At 36.6% G+C, this 13127-nt stretch overlaps 1 protein-coding gene across 13 annotated transcripts in view; it reads right to left on the bottom strand.

Moving 5' to 3' along the window:
• Nucleotides 1–13127, bottom strand: part of ZNF438 (zinc finger protein 438) — a 409820-nt gene that overhangs the window by 161112 nt on the left and 235581 nt on the right. Inside the window, exon 1 of one of the 13 annotated variants that reach the window (XM_041764961.1) lies at nt 5951–5969. The exons of the other annotated variants lie outside the window; for them this stretch is intronic. The gene's annotated coding sequence lies outside the window, so the exon portion shown is untranslated. Of the gene's footprint in view, nt 1–5950; nt 5970–13127 lie in introns of those variants that run through there. 13 annotated transcript variants of the gene reach the window in all.

The following is a 13127-nucleotide window of genomic DNA, read 5'->3' as shown; positions in this document are numbered from 1 at the left end:
CAAAATTATTTTTCTCAGTCTGGAGGCTGGAAGTCCCAAGATCAAGATGCCTATATAGTCTGGTTCTGGTGAAAACCTTCCTCCTGAGTTACAGACAGCTGCCTTCTCACTGTATCCTCACAAGGCAGAGACCTCTGGGGTCTCTTCCTCTTCTTATAAGGACACCAGTTCTATAGGACCTATTGGATCACCCTTATGACCTCATTTAACTTCAATCACCTCCCTAAAAGCCTTATCTCCAAATATAGTCACATCAAGGATTAAGGTTTCAACATATAAATTAGGGGGGGGGATCCCTGGGTGGCTCAGCAGTTTAGCGCCTACCTTCATTGAGCCCAGGGCCTGATCCTGGAGTCCTGGGATCAAATCCTGCATCAGGCTCCCTGCATGGAGCCTACTTCTCCCTCTGCCTGTGTCTCTGCCTCTCTGTGTGTGTGTGTGTGTGTGTGTGTGTGTATCTCTCATGAATAAATAAATAAAATCTTTTTTTAAAATACATAGATAGATAGATAGATAGATAGATAGATAGATAGATAGGGAGGGGGGAGAGGAACGCAATTCAATCCATAGCAGTCAACAGCAATACACATGTGGTAAAACCAAATGTTATTTAACAATAATTGTACAAGTATAAGAACTCTTCAGCAACAAAGAAAATGTTCACATGAAAATATCAGGATACAAAATTTCTATAACAATATGTAAATACGCATATGAAATAAAATGGAAATCACAAGTGATGTGCAAATAAAAGAGTTTCCTTATTTCTAAACTCTTTGTTAGATGATTTGAAAGACAAACTTTCACAGGAAGAATATATAAGAGAAAAGCTTCAAGTGAAAAAAAATCACTAAGAACAATTCCAAAACTAATCTTCCATGTTTGTTTCCTGTTTTCCTTACTGCCCTCTGTATAGGCTAAACTGCAATAACAAGACCAGGAATGTGGCAGCACAAACAAAAGAGGAGTTCACTTCTCTCTTATGTAGCCCAGACAAGTGGTCCCAGGAAGGTGGGCAGTTCTCTGCAGTCCAGAGACTGAGACTCCTTCTCTCCTATCCTGCCACTCCCCTGGGGCACTGCCCGTGCCTGTACAATGGAAGCTGGCTCACCCACACCTCATCCACAGGGGCAGGGCAAAAAGAATATAACAGCATTTTTTAAATACAAATGTGTTTTAGAAGGTGTACTCCTCACTTCCATCCACTGGCCAAAACTTAGATATGTGGTCTCATCTGGCTACAAGGAGCCTAAGAAATAAGAGCTAGATGCCAGTAAAATATCAGAGGTGGGAGTGCCTCCTTCCCACTCAAACATTCCTCTCCTTTTCTAAAGGGATAACCTGAAGCCCCATCCAGTTACTGGATTCAGCTCAAAGTCTAAGATCTCTGGGTGATACACAACTCTCCAAAAGATACCAATGTGTCTCTGTCCCAGTCAGGTGACCTACAAACTACTAGACAAGTAATGCTGCTCTCTATCCCCAGCATTACAGCCAATACACAATGGAATACAAATAAGATTAATGTAATTAAGTCTTCCATTTTGAAAAGAATGGCAAATACTATTCTTACCAATGATGGAGTACTACTACATAGGAATGGCAAAGAATCCTCCACTCTACCAGGAAAGAAAATTCCTTGGTTAAAATTTAGTTCTGGGGAGGGAGCAACACTCACCTTTGCAGGACTCTATGGGAATTTGGAGTCTTCTTTGGCACCCTCCTCCACCCTGTCCTGCTCTCTCATAATCTCCCTGAGAGCCTTTACTGGTTCTATCTAGTCCTCCACTCCTCAGGAAAAAAAAAAAAAAAAAAAGAAAAGAAAGAAAGAAAGAAAGAAAGAAAGAAAGAAAGAAAGAAAGAAAGAAAGAAAGAAAGAAAGAAAGAAAGAAAGAAAAGAAAGAAAGAAGAAAAGAAAGAGAAAGAAAGAAGAAAGAAAGAAAGAAGAAAGAAAGAAAGAAAGAAAGAAAGAAAGAAAGAAAGAAAGAAAGAGAAAGAAGAAAGAAAGAAAGGAAAGAAAGCAAAGAAAAAAAGTACAAGGGGATGGACTCTCATGTCCATTTGTCTATTGGAGTCTGGAAGATACTTTCTTCCATTATCCTTTCTGGCAAAACTATGAAGTGAACATGGGACAGTACATGCTCCAAAGAGGCAGGAACGAGCTAACAGCTTATTTCCTGGGGGGTACATGTTTGGGGGGTCAAAGGTTGCTTTGGTTGGTTGTCAAACAACGTCAAACCATCACAGGTTTTGGCAAGCTAAACTTGTGGCATCTTTATCAACACAATTCTCTCAAAAATCTCCACAGATCTCTTTGTCTTCAGTCAGTGCCCCCAGAAAGTAACCACAACTAAAGGTTTAGTCTGGTGGTAGATACTAAGCTTGTCAATTCTGTCCTGTTATTATGACTTGACCTCTCAGGCAGATTCATTCCTCTCTCCCTTGAATTAAGGTTAGCTAAATTGAGAGCATCTCGTTCACACGGCAGGATGATAATACCACCACCATACCCCTTCACGTCCGGTCAAGCTATGTGACTTAAAATGTTCTTCCTGCCTGAATGACTTCAGGCTCAGCCACTTGATTAGCTTCAGCCAATAAAATGTGAACATAAATAACATATGCTACTTCCAAGCAGCTGGTTCTGCTATGTCTCCTTTCCCTCTGAAACAGAACAGTGATGTCCCCAAAAAGCCTCTTCCTTTGGCTCAGAGTGACAGAGGATGGTGGAAAAGAGCCATAGACATGTCATGAGTAAGAAATAAACTTTTGTTGTTGTTGTTGTAGGAAACTAAAACCTTCTATTTGTAACTGGAGGTTTACCTAGCTAACTGACTGGTTCAAATGGGAAGATAAATCTTAACATGATCCTTGCCTCACCTGGCTTCCACTTTTCTCTGGCCAAGAAAATCTGACAAAGGTTCCTGAAAATGAATATAACCTCTTGCTGTTTGGGAAAAAGAAAATAACTTTTCCAAGCCCGCAATAGCCCCATACTACTGTCCTTTCAGAGCATAGGCCATGGGCAACTCTAATTGCAAACTAGCCAACTGTTCTCTTACTTGACACCCTCTTTCAGCTCCTTGCTAAAGCAGCTAGCCAACTTGTGTGAGCAGGCTCACATTAGCAGTCTTTCTAACCACCTGGAGGTACAAACTGGACACACACTTGGATGCCTTTCCAAGTGATCAGAAATGACAGCTCCATCAAGTGTTGTACCATTAGCATAACAGGGGTCACCACTTTTCCAGCTTACAACATGGTGTCTACTGTCTGCTGACCACCTACTCAGCCAGTGTCATGTATTTAAGCTATTTATTAGTGCAACACCACACTTCAGGTACCAATTTTGGCATTAAATTGAGTATGGGTACAGATGCTGTGATTAAATGATGACAAATACGGTGTCTCAAACAAGAAAGTTTATTCTCTTCCTGGAAATAGTCCAGAGACAGGCCAGTGCTTAGGGGAGGGTGAGTAGTAGTTGGTTCTGTTCCACAAGGTCATCCGGGACCTAAGCTGACAAGGGATGGCTCTGCCATCCTCATCACAGGATGTCTACCTCTGGGTTCAAGGCAGTTGTTGCTGTCTTCTAGTCAGTAGGAAGGCGAGGGTGGCATAGGGAGAGGAACAGGACAAGCACCTCATCTTTAAGAAGATAACCCAGAAGTTGCACATACCACTTTTGCTCACATTTAATTAGTCCAAACCTAATCTAATGTAGACATTTCCTATAGTCAGGGGAAGCTGGAAGCTACAGTCTCTAAGAGAGGTTCAGATACTAACAGAGAAAAGGATATCCTAAATACCGGGGAAGAATGAATAGTCTGCCATATCTCACACAACATATTCACCAGAGTCATCAGAGAATTTTTTTAGAAGTATATTTCAGATTTCAGCTCACAACCTCCACTGGCTTCCTCTTTCACTAAAGCAAAAAAAACCAAAGGCCTCACAGGGTCTACAATCCCCATGCAATCTGCTCCCTCCATTACCTCTCTCTCTTCATTTCCTAATACTCTTCCCTTAAAATAAACACTAAATATATTAAAGATCTAAACATGAAATGTAAAACTATGAAGCTAATGAAATAAAAAAGTAGGATGACCTATTTGTGACCTTGGAATATTTTAAATAAAATATTTAAGATCTCAAAAGTATAAAAAATATGGGAACATCCTGGTGGAACTGAAAGAATTGACTCCATCAAAATTAAGGACTTGTTATTCAACAAAAAGCATTATAAAGTTAACAAGCAGGCAGAAGATTGGAAAAATGTTTGCAACTTCTAAAAAAAAAAAGCAGCTAATATCCAGTGTATGCCAAGAATTCTTTTTTTTTATTTTAATGCCAAGAATTCTTGAAGATAACAAGAAGACAGGAAATGCAATTAAAAATTTGGTAAGAGACAGCAGCAGACAATTTACAGAGGGTAAAGTTGTCATATTAAATACAGAAAGCCCCATTAAGTTTGAATTAAAGATAAGCAATAAAAAAATTTAGTATTAAGTATATCCCAACTAATGTGAGGGTATATACTTATACTAAAAACATATTTGTTGTTTATCTAATATTCAAATTTAACAAATTGTCCTGTATTTTTATTTGCTAAATCTGACAACTGAAGGTGAAATCTACATGGTTAACAAGTGAAGGAAGAGAAATTCAGCTCCACTGGTAATGAAAGTGTAAAATAAAACTATGAGATACCATTTTATACCCATTATATTAGTAGATAACTCTTGTTTTTTTCCATCTTACTACAGAAGATGATTTGACTTAGGATTCTTTTTTTGATCATATCACTAGGCAATAACAACTCAACTATTCACTGAATATGCACAGAGAAAAACCACATTTCAAATCCATTATTTCATACACATAAGTAATAGCATATACATAATCCCAATAACAATATTCAGGCATTGAAGACATCTTTTTTCCTAGAAATTTTAAGTACTTATTTAGCATTAATCTATAAAATTTAAATGTTGAGGATAAAAATGTTTGAGTATCATTTAGTAATTAAACAATAGCTCTTGATAAGCAATATATTAATTTTAGTACTGGGTTGAGATTAGCTCTTAAGATTAACTATCATAGCAGGTCAGAAATTTGGACTGTAAATAAATACAAGAATCAGGCTTCACATTTTCAAAGAGCTTTCATGCAAAAAATGCCTTTATCCAAATCATAAATGTGGTTTTATTACTAGATAATACTGGTCTGGAAGGCAGAGAGGTCTGGCACAAGCTGTAGGTTAAAGAAGGAAACAAGGGCTGCATATAAACACGACAATACTCATTACCTATTCTTTTTTTAAGTATTATCACCTCATTTCATATGTAAATACAGTACACAGGTTATTTTAAATACAACTTCAATACAACAAAGAAAGTATACCAGAAACTCATTTGCCTTCTCTAAGTTCTAATATAAAAAATGTCTTGAGTTTATTTTAGCATCCCAAAGAAAAATATTTTTAAAACTAAAATACTACTGTGAGAGATCAATTTAGAAAAATATCTTTTTGTCAGAGTTCCAGTAAACAGTCATAAATAGCCTTTATTTCATTCTGAATAAAAATATTATAAAATAAAAATTAAACCAAATACTTTATAAAAATGGTACTATGATATAATTGTGGTAAAATGATTCACAGGTAAAATAATTCAGCCTACCTTATGTAAAAGACATATAATCATTAACCTTCTAAAATGTCAATAAGAATAATTGTTAGCTAACTTTCAAAAAGTCATCACTTCTAGATGTATCTCTAACAACAGCAAAAACAACAAAGTTTTAGATCTATAATTCAGCATCCATCAAGACGACTTTTGGCAGGCATATGATACGACACACTCCCACAAGAGAGAAAAATAGACATAAAAGTAACAGCTTTCACCATAGTGTTTAAAACATTAAAGTATTTCCATAAATAACGTATTACCTTCTTAACTATATATAAAAATAATCCTTGAAGCAGGCTGGGTCCCAAATAACATACAATCCTGTGACTGGTGGATAGAAAACAAATGATATTCACTGCATTCATTTCTTTTTTTAAAAGTTTCAGAAGAAAAGCAAAACCAGAAGTGTGTATCAGCACAATGCTAACATAAATGTTTGACATAAATGTCAATGGAAAATAAAAGTACCTATTCTCCAACTTCAAGAAAGGAAAAGATTATTCTTTGGCTATATTCCAAGCTGGGAACAAGTAACCACGGAACGGGTTTTAAATATGCCCCAATCTATCAATCCTTAAACTCTAGCCAACATTTCCAGTTCAGTACTCAGCTGAGGAAGTCAGCGGATCAGCAACTGCCTTGCTCCATACCCTTGCTCCTCAATGCCAGCCAGTCCCTAAACTCCAAGCTTAAAGTTGGCCAATCTCTAAATTGTCTCACTGAAAATCAGCCAATCCTAAAACTCCATGCTTCTTCAAAACCCTATCTAAGTACATCTCTGCCTGTTTGGAGGATTATATTCTACAAGCATCACTCTCCCTTGCTCAGCAAGTATGAAATCCAGCTCTGTTTTAATAACATGACAGTGGTCTCTCCCCTCAATAATACTATAAATATTATGGTTTCTTGGATATAGCATTTTCCCTCATGGAGGTAAGAAAAATACTTTGTTATGCCAATTCAGTTGTATGAAAAGTTGAAAACCTTCACCTTTTAAATATAATCCTCAACGCCCAATACACAAATGCACTAACAATGGTCTTTTCCCTCCCCTTCTCAATCTCACAATATAATTCTATCAATTGCCCACAGCGGAGGTTATTATATGAAACATTAAAATTTCCAATTACAGACCCATAAGTAGAGACCTGGTGTTTGCAATAAGGTGGGAGGTGGGGGATAGGTAAAAATGCGTGAAGGGGAATGGAAGGTACAGGCTTCTGGGTGTGGAATGAGTAAGACCCCAGGATGAAAGGTACAGCATGAGGAATACTGTCAAGATATTGTAATAGCTTGTATGGTTACACTTGCTGTGAGCACAGCACAGGGTATAGAGTTAAGGAATCACTATGTTTGTATATCTGAAACTAATTTTAACATTCTGTGTCACCTACACTTCATTAAAACAATCTGATTTTAAAAATGGGCAGAGGAACTCAATAAACATTTTTCCAAAGAAGACATACAGATGGCCAACAGGAACATGAAAAAGTGCCTGGTATCACTAATCATTAGAGAAATGCAAACCAAACCCACAATGAGAAAGCACCTCACACCTGTTAGAATGGCCATCATCAAAAAGACAAGAGGTAACAAATGTTGGAAAGGCTATGGAGAAAAGGGAATCCTGGTGCACTATTGCCACCCATGTAAACTGATGCAGTCACTATAGAAAATAGTATGGAGATCCCTCAAAAAATAAAAATAAAACGACCATATGCCCCAGCAATCCCACTTCTGGGTATTAAAATTTTTCTTCCAATTACTGAAACTCACATCAAGAATTGAATATCATCAAATAATCTTCCAGCAAAATGATAACTCATCAAATACTTGAGTAGATATTCTTTTTGAAAGAGAAACAGCCTCAAATGTAACATAAAAGATGGCAATGGCTAAAGAGAATAAGATGGTTTCTAATTTAAAAATTAGAATGAATAGAAGTCCTATCCCAAATATAAATCCCTCTAACAGAATGGCAAAGTAAATCATGCCAAGGGGTTGCTGCGCCCAAATATGCTCAAATACAGCTGAAAACCATCTCTTCACACTGCTTTTGGACTTCGTGTGCTCAAAAATTAATTCTGCATAGCAAGTAGCACTACCTTATGCTTTATCAAAACTCAATGAAGTTTCCACTCAAGTCCAATATGCCCCAATCTATCAATCAGAAGGATTACAAATACTGAATTACCGATCAATCCAAGTGATAACATGAACACCTGACTACATGTTGTAGTACTCATATTGTACAAACCAGAATGTCACCCCCAAATATGCCATTTTGACATTTTGCTTATTTTGAATCAAAGAGACTTAAGAAACAGCAGGTGCAAGGACACTCTGACTCTCCTTTCTTTCATCCTGAAAATAAAAGATAAAACTCCCACGTGAAAGGTATCCTCCCTTGTACCAGGAGCAAGGAAGACATTCTTATCACCAGAGATGGGGAACTGGGAGCTGAGAAACCTGTACAAAGAAATCTTAATAAATTAATCCTTATCTTACTAGTTACATCTTCACCATTTACGACCCCTAGCCCAAATTCCTCTGGGTCTTGTCAATTCTTCACAAATTTATTATTTCTTTGTCTAAAATGTATAAAAGCTACCTATTCTGATTACTTCTTTGGGTGTTTACTGAAGGCTCCCATGTACAAGTAAAATTTTAATAAAGTTTGTTTTTCTACTGCTGATCTGTCGTGTATCAGCTTAATACTTAGGCCCAGACTAAGACCCAAAGACAAAGGAGAATTTGTCTTCCCTTACAGTGTCAAGAGACCTACTTATTTAGGTTAAGCATGGATTTGGTAAATTTATCCAGAAACTGTCAAATTTATTTATTAGAGAATATCTGGGGAGGCAGCATAGGTCAGTGGAAATAGTCAAAACTACATTATGAATTGGGTGACCTTAAGTAAGTTCCCAGTTTTCACAGGACAGTCAGGAAGATCAAATATGGTAACTATGGTAACTAGTAACTTTAAAAATATCTTAAGCATCAAAACGTCTGAGTCCTAGATTTGCTTTTGTCTCTTGTTATAATATATATGGCAAACTATTTGATCTTAGTCTGTTTCCTCATCTGGCAAATAGTGAGGGTAATGCAGGCCCTACACATTTCATGAGGTGTTCATGAAAATCACATATAAAAATTAACATGACAGGATTTCTGAAATATATAAGCAACCACGTAACTGTGAGATAGTTAATTCAATACATGAAGGCGATTCATACCAGCAAACCTATTACAACCCAGGATTGTATAATGCCCAAATTAAATTAGTTTTACTAAGAAAAGAAACTCATAGCTAAATACAAACCAGAAACACTAGACATATTGGCAGGCAAAAAAATTCAACATTGTAGCTAATAGCTACAAAAATTATTTTCCTTACAATAAATGGACCACATTACCTCAGCTCTCAACAAACTAAAAGTTCAATGCAATCTTTTGTTTAAGTTGGGTGTTTGCTACTTACAACTACCACCTCAATCTCTAAAGCATCAAATAAAAGCAAACAAAAAAAATTAAGGAAGAAAGGAAAATAGTTACATATTACAGGGTTTCTCAACATCAGCAGTACTGGCATTTTGAACTGGATAATTTCCTTTTTGAATTGGATAATTTTTTATTGTTTGGGTTGTCCTGTGCCTTGTAGGATATTTAAGAGCAGTCCTGGCCTCCACCAACTGCATGACAGGTGCAATGCCCTCACACATAGTTGTGACAATGAAAAATGTCTCTAGACATTTGCCAAATGTCCTCAGAATGAGGTAGGGAGGAACAGAATCATCCCCAGTGGAAATCCACTGAGCTAAATCCATAGTTCCATATATTCCATATATTCCAGTATTTATCTCATTTATCCAGAATGCAGCTTCAAACTAGCACTTTTGCAGTGTTAAGAACCAAAGAAAAGAATGCTATCTCTAGGACAGTAATATCTTAAGAATTATAGCTGTGGTAGGGAATTATGGTTAAATTATTCCTTCTATCAACATGCCATTTTTGCTTAATCCTCTCTAAGAATTTTCTTCTTGCGTGTTCTTTTGGGATGACAACTTGGTTAATCTGTCACTAAAGCTTAGTCTCCACTCATGCTTACTAATTAGTAGTCATTACTGTTTATGTGGGGAAAAAATATCAAACCTCAAGATCTTAATTTCTAAGTAGCTATGTACCAAATGAATCAAATTTAAGTGACACTTAACTGTTTACATTATTTAAATATATTCAGTTACAATGCTAAGCAGAAGTATACAAATATTCAGCTATTACTGCAAATACACAGTGTCTATATGTGTACACCTAATGTATATACATATATATACACACATACACACAAAATATATATACATATATGTATATACATACAGACACATATATGAGTTGAAGGTAATATGCAAAAATTTTTTTAAAAATACACGAAATTTAAATATTAAAAAATATTTAGTGCCCACTACATGTCATCACTGGGCTAGACACATAATTTTCTACAAGAAACAATTTCCATGTACTTACATTTTTGTACTCTTAACTAATAGTTTCTAAATTCACTCGTGTAAATAGAGATTCTTAAAAGAATTTGGATACATTCTCTAGGATGGTCAGTGGGGATCCTGTCTTCAAATAGGAAGACTTATTATTATGCCTGCCCTGCTGGGAGCTATCTAGCACAATTAAATCATGATCAACCTGCCCTCACTAAGCCTAAACTTAAAAAATGACAAAGCCTGAGCAATCAGCAGCTCCTTCAAGATACTTTATACCACATATGCATATCTGATATTCCTGGGAAAGCTAGCTGCAATTGTGGTATAAAGAAATACTAATCATTTCAACCCCATTAAATTTAGAGTTAGCCACAGTAGTAGATTTAAAGTTTTGTTGAACTGCAAAATGAGATGGCACATTTCTACATTTATATTTGTGGAGGGTTCCCATTTAGAGTGATGGTGGAGTTGGTTATTCATATCAACTCTCCCAAAGCTAAAAAAGCTAAACAAAATATAATTTATAAAATATTTATAATTTATATGTTGCAAGAAAAAAAACGCTGAAATTAATCACAAAATCTAAAATGGTGTAATTTTACATAATCTTTTAATGGTTCAAACTTGAAATACTCACGTTAGGAAGTAATAAAAATTAAAAAAAAAAAAGAAAAAAGAAAAATAAAAAAAAATTTTAAAAAAGGAAGTAATAAAATTGTGACAAATGTATTGATGTTAGGGTATATCCTTCAAAAGATCTACAGAAATAAGACACATGCTTTTGTGCATATTGCTCTAGTTTCTATGTTCTACAATGCTCCAAATTTGAGATGTAATCTATAATTCCATCTATAACATATACCACCAGATCACCTTTCTATGACAAAAAAAAAAAAAAATATATATATATATATATATGTTTAACCTATATATATATATATATATATATATATATCAAAGTTAAGGAGATGATAAGCAGAGAAACTGAAACTTACTCTGATGTGTGGAACTTTGGCGTGATATACTTAAGTCAGTGGAAACCTGCCTAAATACCTCACACAGCCCTTCCATCACCCTCTATTATGCAAGCTGCAACATTTCAAGCCAACTCCCTTATTTCACTAGTAAACCCTGTCAACACTGACGTAATACAACTGGAAAAACTCATCACTCCACAACAATACTAAAATGTCAGAATTTATTTCATTTGGTAAAAATTATACCATTGCCAAATAAAGATAATGCAAATATAGTAAAATATGCAAGATAAGGAGTAATTCTTTTGTTGAAGAGGACTCTTGGGGAGCCTCAAATTCACTGCACAATTCCTTAGGCAATTTTTTTGTTCCTTTGACCCCTTCATGCCCCATCCCTCAAGTACATGGAGTGGAGGGGGCTTGCAGAAGACCCAAATGAAAGGATCAGCATGCACTCATGCATTTGGTCTGCTCTGGTTTTATTCCCACCGGGTTTTCCTCAAACTCTGCTCCTCCAAGGAGAGTGCTATGTTTTATTCATCTCTGAACTCCCAAAACTTAATCAAATGCCCTGCATATAAAGCCAGACTAACAGCTACTACATGGCAGGCACTGGGTCAGGAAGTAGAGACAGTGAATAAAAAAGATACAGACCTCACCCTCACAGAACTTCCTGGAAGGGGGATGCCAGATATTGGCTCTGTGAAGTGAATCAAAGTAATGAAAGTCCAGTCCACACAGCCCAACTGCCTATGTTCTTCTCCTCCATCGCCAACCAAGGCTTAGATGAGGAACAAAACAGGCTTTCTCTTCAGAAATATAAATGTTGAGTTTCCATTTCTGACCATTTCCCTGAGTTCCAAATTCATATATCCAACTGCCTTGCTCAACAAACTGACTTACAGGTAGTTACAGACATTGATTGTGTAGACTTCAGACTGCTGAGTTTTGGATCCTGGCTCGGTCACTCGCCAGCTGGGTGATTTTAGACAAGTCACAATTTTAACGTCTCCGTGCCTCTGTGTTCTCATCTGCAAAATTAGAACTATAATGGCCCCTAGCACATACAACTACTATAAGGATTAAATTAATTAATACATATAAAAGTGCTTAAAACCCTTCCTAGTACAGTTTATGCCTACAAAGCACTTACTATTACTACTAGCTCTAGTATTATGGTTACTACATCTACAAGGTATCTAAAACTGGCCTGAAACAGAATTTATGATTTTCTCACCAAACCCCTTTCTCCCTGCTCAGTCAATAGCAATATTGTTCTCCCAGTTGTTCCAGGCTAAAGCCTAAGAAGTCATGACTTTTCCTTTTCCTCACATTCCAGATTAGTAAATCCACCCCAACAGCTCTACCCTCAAAAAGTGTATCAGGAATTTGACCACTTGCTATCATCTCTACAACTATTTCTCCTAAGCCAAGACAACAGCATCTGTCTTCCAGGCTCCTAGCTTCCAATTTCTGAGAACCCCCTACTCCATGACCTTACAGTTAATTCTTCAACCAACAAAACCAAAGTCAGGTGCTATTTCCTTGATACAAACCTTCCAATGGTTTTCTATCACACCTAGAAAAACATCTTTACTAGCCTACAAGGGCCCCCAAAGTCCAGCCTGGTCCTCCAACATCATCTGCTGCCACTTTCCCTTGCTATGATCTAAACACTCACCCTGCTAGGCCTTGGCCACCTCAGGCTAGCTTCCTCCATCAGACCATTGCTCCTGGGTTGCTCCTTGCTGTATAGGATTGTCATCTGGAGCAGGACTCTGCAGTCAGATTGCCCTAATTCGAATAGTGTCTCTGTCACATTTCAGCTGTACAACCTTGAGCAAAGCTATCTGTGTCAGTTTCTTCTTCTACAAAAATGGAGATATTCCTCCTTACCTCATAAGGTTGGTGTAAAAATTTAGTGTTTAGAAGACTAAGGTCCATCCGAGTGCTGATTGCTCTTA

This window comes from Vulpes lagopus, chromosome 8 (genome assembly GCF_018345385.1).
Source record: "Vulpes lagopus strain Blue_001 chromosome 8, ASM1834538v1, whole genome shotgun sequence".
Taxonomy (NCBI): domain Eukaryota; kingdom Metazoa; phylum Chordata; class Mammalia; order Carnivora; family Canidae; genus Vulpes; species Vulpes lagopus.
Note: the sequence above shows the minus strand (reverse complement) of the source record. Positions and strands in the feature narration are given on the sequence as shown.